A 6,299-nucleotide genomic window follows, 5' to 3' on the forward strand; every position below is an offset into this window, starting at 1 on the left:
GAAATTGAAGTCTCGAAAGAATTTGAACTCAGAAAACTCAGGTGCCACCTACAAGGTTTTTGGTGCCATAGGGTGACCTGGTGCCCGGGATTTGCCTACCCCTGTGCATGTATATATGTATATATTTTAACTTTCTACCTTCCTTGAGTGTAGAAAGATAAAATGTACACACACACACACACACACACACACACACACACACACACACACACGCACACACACACACACACACACACACACTATATATCGGGTGTTTCATAATTCCTATTACAAACTTCTAGAGGTTGTAGAGGGGACTAAATAGATAAAGTTTTGTTTGGGAACCCATGTCCGGAAATGTATAATTTCGATGCAAAATAAGTTTGAAGATCGATTCGATTTAAAATCTCCCGCTTCACGGTACGCAACAAGATGGGCTGAGGGCGACTTCTGCAGTCCCCTGATATGTGTGTCTTCTGTTTATAATCAGTTCTACGAAGTCGGCTTTCACATGATTGTGATTCAGTCATTGAGCAGTACAGGACGAGCAGAAGATATCAGGGGACTACTGTCTCATCCTGTACTGCTCAATGACTGAATCACAACACACAGCATCCGATGGCTGCTTATACTGCCTGCTTATTCAGTGGTCAAACATAACATGAATAGGAAAAAATTGCCACTAGATCAGCGGAAGACAGTTTCAGACTGTGTGACGTTCGTGGAGGAAGAGCACATCCCTCATTTCGTGTGATGTCAGGTGAGAGCATCGTAATGCAAAGTTGCCTACATAAACGGCGTTTCTTTGAGTTAAGAGAAGAAATAGCATTATTCATGACTAGTCTAAATCAGCCTGTCCCCGAGTTGCAAGAAAAAACCTGAATTTGTGACTTGGCTTTCCATGCGGATTTAATAGATCAGTTAAATGATTTAAATACCTTACTTCAGGGCAAGGATCTCATCATAACAGATATATATTATAAAGTTGAAGCGTTGAAATTGTCATTGGCTCTATGGATAAATCAACTGCTGGCTGGAAACTGTGCATTTTTCAAAATTATCGCAAGTGCATGATCCGGACATTAGTCTTTCATAAGAATATGCTCAAATTCTACAAGATCTTCTTCGCCAGTTGAGTCGAAGTTTCAAGATGTAGAACCGTTTCTACTATATTTCAGCTCTTTGCAACCCCTTATTCCCCAGATGTCAAAGATGTTCCTAGCAGGTACCAATTGGAACTGTTAAATTTACAATGTGACGATTTGTTGAAGGACAAATATAAACACAAGGACTTGGTTGACTTTAACAGGAATTTCTACCAAGCCAAATTCCCGTGATTGTATGCATTTGCTGCACAGGTATTATGTATGTTTGGTTCGTATGGTTGTATGCGAACAATTTTTTCTGTTATGAAACTTGCTAAATCTAAATCAAGAAGTATCTTGTCAGATCACAACCTAACATACAGTCTTAATTATATATTGCCCAGACATTGTGTTCCAATATTGATAAATTAGTTAAAGAAAAAAGAAACAAAAAATGCAGAAAAAATGTCAACATAATTAATCATTCTGTGCCATCTTCCAAATTACAGAGAAAAGAAAATGTAGTTTGTATGTATTTTTTCATAAAATACAGCAAAGGTTTCATTATTTCTAATTATTTTTAAACACGTTGTGTGATTGCAGTCATTGTAAATAAATAATATCTTGACGTACAAATGAACGTGCATAATAAAAACTTGTATTATTTTAGTATATATTTGTTTCGCCAAATTAACTGAAATGAAATACTACGTGACTATTAGATACAGGAAAGTGTCCAGCATATGAGACTGTCTTTGCTACAGATTGATTTTCGCATAATAGAGCAGAAATTTAATTATTTATAATCAGTACACAAGGTGTGCAATTGAGTTAACATTACCATTGGGATATCCAGGCATTAAACTGTGTTATGAACGCAGATCACTTTTATTTATCGCCTATATCACGGCTACCTGCACGCCAAATACCCTCTCCACCCTCCCTGCAAACTGCTGACCACATTTCACAGACCCTGCACAGATGTCGAATGCGAGACGGCAGAGCGGAGAGAGGTGATGTCACAGTGCTGTATCCTGTCCTGGTCTGCACTAGATGGTAGCTCCTAACAGCCTTTGAAGTCGCTTGTGGACATAGGTCTTATGCTTTAAATTTGTATTGTGTAATTAAAATATTACTTTGTTTTGCAACTCTAATAGCATCGTTAATCCATTATATTTCTTGCTCTTGAAACAAAAGGAAATACAACTAGACGTGCATAAACAAAATTTAAAATATGAAAGCCAATGAGCTGGTCAGTTATAAAACTCGTATGTGGCAGAATTAAGAACAGTTTTCAAACTAAACTTGCAAATTAACTACTAGGAGGACATTTTATGGGACTTGTAAGGTTAATTAAATATTTTTGTTTTTAAAAAAACTGCAGGAGACCATGATCTGTTCATGTGCTGCCAGTTTTTGGTGATTTACAAATAAATGTATGAACTTTTCAGTTAGGGACTCTTCCAACTAAGCAGTTCAATAAAAAAAAATGAATGAGTGCCCCAGAAAATTACAGCTTCAGTACTTTCCAAAAAAGGGGTTTCTTCAAACAAGAAAACTGGACAACTTTTTTCTGTGTAGAACTTTCTACATTACTAAGTCGAGGTTTCACGAATTTATTCACAAGATTTCTAACACAAGTTTCTGATGATTATTATTTGTAACCCACTTCATTATGTCACACTGACACAAAGTAGGTAGAACAACGTTTTTTTTATAGTTTGAAGCACACATACAGATGAGCTGGTTGGTGCTGCACCTACCATTGGAATTTGGATATACACTATTTCAGTGAAAGCATTGTTAAAATGGTCTTATGAGCAGGCAGTAAAAGCAGCCATCGGGTGCGTTTGAGCAGGTGGCAGGTGAAACTAAAACTGTAAAATTACAATCAATATTTCACATGTGTCCACACCCCATATATGAATTGCTTCATAAAGAAAGGGCATCAGTCCACTTTAGCTAAGTTGTGGGAGATGTCCGAACCGATGCCCTTCCTTTACAAAATGCTCACATTCCAATCACAATATAACAATGAAGGAAACGTTGAACTGACTTCCTTTCTTGATAAAACGATGCGTTGAACATTCAAGATGGGAAATTCAATGTTAATTCAATTTCGAAAAAAATGTGACTGATGCCCTTTCTTTATGAAGCAATTCCTATTTAATCTTGTTTGTAAAAGCTATTCCTACACTTATAACAAAAACTGAAACTTGTACATGGAAAAATTATTTGAAAAATGATCCCCAAAACATAGACATTGATTATAGTGAAAACTTGGAACTATTCACACTTCCTTGAATTATCAAATAACCTGAACTTGACAAACATAAATGGCTCTCCATTCCTGATTCCCGATAAAGGAACTCCGAAGAACAATGCTGGACAACCAACAACTGATTAATTGATGTTTTGTAATTTTCTAGTATATTCGTGTTTAGTGTTTTCCAGTGGTGGCTTCTCAAAGGGGTTGCAGGTTTGTACACTCCCCAGTAATGTTCCTAATCTTCCGGCTTTGTTACTATTAAAAATGTAATTTTATTTTACAATTTTAATTCATGACTGTCTGCAGCTGGCATCTTGTTTTGTATGTCTGCAGGAGCCTCCGAGCCTCTTGGTTTGCAAAGATGTTGAAAACCTAGGAAAGGTAGTTTATAGAGATGTTCGGTTAATGCGGGGACAGGGGGGTTAGAGGCGTGGTCTATTGCTTTCCTCATTGAGAACGGTTTGTCGCACTCCCTGGCATGGACATCAACGTCAGTGCAGAAGAAACTAAATTCACTGGGAAAGTATCTGTTTCAACTAGACATTTGTCCGAAGTAATGAGCATGAAAAATGTATTCATTCGGCTTGTGCAACGAACAGTCGCATATTTCGCATATTACTCTCTCAATCTACATGCACACAAATGGCACAATACATAAAGGAGCTTGTATTTTTCTTTAAAGTTCTAAGAGTTATCGTTCTGACAATAAGTGCTGCTAACTCCCGACAGTCTACGAAAGCTGCATTTGAATTTTATGAACGAAAACGTTGCACTTGGTACTTGGTAGCATTCTGATGACGATTCTGTACTCAAATGTTTTTCATGAGGGTAAATTGCAATATAGAGAGTTCTGCCCACAACCCTTCCACTTTTGGACTTCCTGTATAAATAGGTATGCTTGTATTTAGTAATTTTACTTATTAATTGCATATAAATTAGCTTTATATGTATACGCCCTCAGGTATACACGGTTTTAAACTTTGAAGTATGTTTAACTTCTCTTGGATATCCATTGTGCACCACCATATTTTCAAATCACGAGCCGCCACTGGTGTTTCCTGAATCAATTATTTTTACTCCAATAATGTCTGTATTTTTCTCTGTTCCAGGTAAACTGAAAATTTTTCTCAGGAAGCAAGACTAATTTTGTACTTGATAGCAAATGAGAGAATATGTGTGAGAAAAATTAATACCACAGGAACATAGTGGCAAGTGAAGCGAATGATATAAGCGTGAGTTTTTAGTTGCATATTATGTTTAGAATGTTATGCTGTTTAGAGTTTCGGGTTGTTAATATTAATTAGCACTGAGAGGAAATTTGATTTGAGTATCTTGTTCTTCATTCTTCAATAAATTGATAGCAGTAGTGTTATATTTTTATAATAAACAAAAACATAGTAAAATATATATAGTTTTCATTAAACCCATGTATTTTTTAAGATAGTAAATACACTTAAATTATTTCCGTTTTTCCCTTTATTATATTTATTAAACTCTACTATTATCCTTGCCACATAAGAATGCATGCGACTGTGAGTATGCCATAGCAACAAAGTAGTCACGTGCTCCATAAGAACCAATCATATTCAGTCCAACTTCTATTCTTCCACTGGAAAGTTCACTCGTGCAGCGGTTTATTCTATTGTTTTTCTATTTTCCTATTATATTATAGTTAGTTTTGTGTTAAGTTATGACAGTATCATACTGTTAGTGTTATGCAGTAATAGTTTAATGGTGGCTGAAGGAAATTTCAAGAGAGAAGTCCTGAAAAGTCAAACGAGGAGGCTTGTGTGCCATGTGGCAGAAACTGGTCTACCAGTGATCAACATTGCCAAGTGTCCAGAAGAACAGCAGCCTGTAGTATCAGTATTCGGACTGTGTAGCAGATTGCAGGTGAAGTGGATAAGAGTGATGAATATTCCGGTATTGTCAAATTCTTATCCCGGCAATTAAGCAAAATGAGAGAAAATATGTCTCCAATTTAGATGATTTCGACAAAAATGTATTGGGGCGCAAGATATTTTAAAGGTATGAGACAGTAAATATCCAGCTGCAGAGAAAACGATGATGGAAGGACTCGGTCTGAATAATGAATATAATGGATATGGGATTCAGGTATCAGAAATGCAATGACAGAAGAAAGTTTTTGGTGGAATGAATCATATCACAGCTGCTCAAGTCAAGTTTTTCAGGACAGTGCATACCATTTGACAGAATAATAATGTGCAGATTACTACGTCACACTACTTTTGACCAATAAAACGGTATGAAAGGACGTCTTTCAACCAATCATGGCTGCTTATCGCACAATTTTATCGCGTCCCTAGCATTTGTTTAATTTTATCGCATCCCTAGCATTTGTTTATTTTTATCACTACCCTAGCATTTGTTTCTTTGTTTGCCAACATTTCAAACTGGACTGGTCTGAACGTCAAAAAACAGAAAATTACAAACCACTCCAGTCGATGCACAGCACTTTCAAATATGACTCGCATTGGCATTCAAGAACAAGAATTAATAAAGATCACTGGTCATAGCTATGCATCTTCCCTGAAACCCTGTTTACAAATAAATGAAGAGCACCATTCGGAAATTCTGAATAATTTGAGGGATACACCATGTACAGTTATCCTTAAAAAGAATGAGACGATTCTTGCTCGTCGGAAGTTAAAGTTCTACAGCGCAGTTCACTCGATATCGACGTAACAATACATACCATGATAAATAGTACAAGAATTGTTACAAGGACCACAACAAGGACAAGGACCAGAATAAGGATCACGAAGAAGACTGCCATTTAAGGCCAGGATTTCACAACATAGCTCGAGTCACAAAATATCATTGCTTCACTGTACCGAATGGCAAATGTCTGCTAAGGGATCTACATTCTGGACTGCTGCTGTCACTGTCTTGTCTTGGTAGCTCATATAGTAGCGTGTTGGTTCCACTGTATAACCAAAACGTCT

The 6,299-nt window shown here is 36.7% G+C and overlaps 1 long non-coding RNA gene across 1 annotated transcript in view; it reads left to right on the top strand.

Annotated features, from left to right (window-relative positions):
- Positions 1-4,667, top strand: part of LOC138710209 (uncharacterized) — a 33,547-nt gene extending 28,880 nt beyond the window's left edge. The window contains exon 5 of the long non-coding RNA XR_011335173.1: positions 4,443-4,667. This is a non-coding gene — a long non-coding RNA (uncharacterized lncRNA). The remainder of the gene's footprint in view (positions 1-4,442) is intronic.
- Positions 4,668-6,299: the final 1,632 nt, after the last annotated feature.

The sequence above is a fragment of the Periplaneta americana genome, chromosome 12, assembly GCF_040183065.1.
Source record: "Periplaneta americana isolate PAMFEO1 chromosome 12, P.americana_PAMFEO1_priV1, whole genome shotgun sequence".
NCBI classification, from domain to species: domain Eukaryota; kingdom Metazoa; phylum Arthropoda; class Insecta; order Blattodea; family Blattidae; genus Periplaneta; species Periplaneta americana.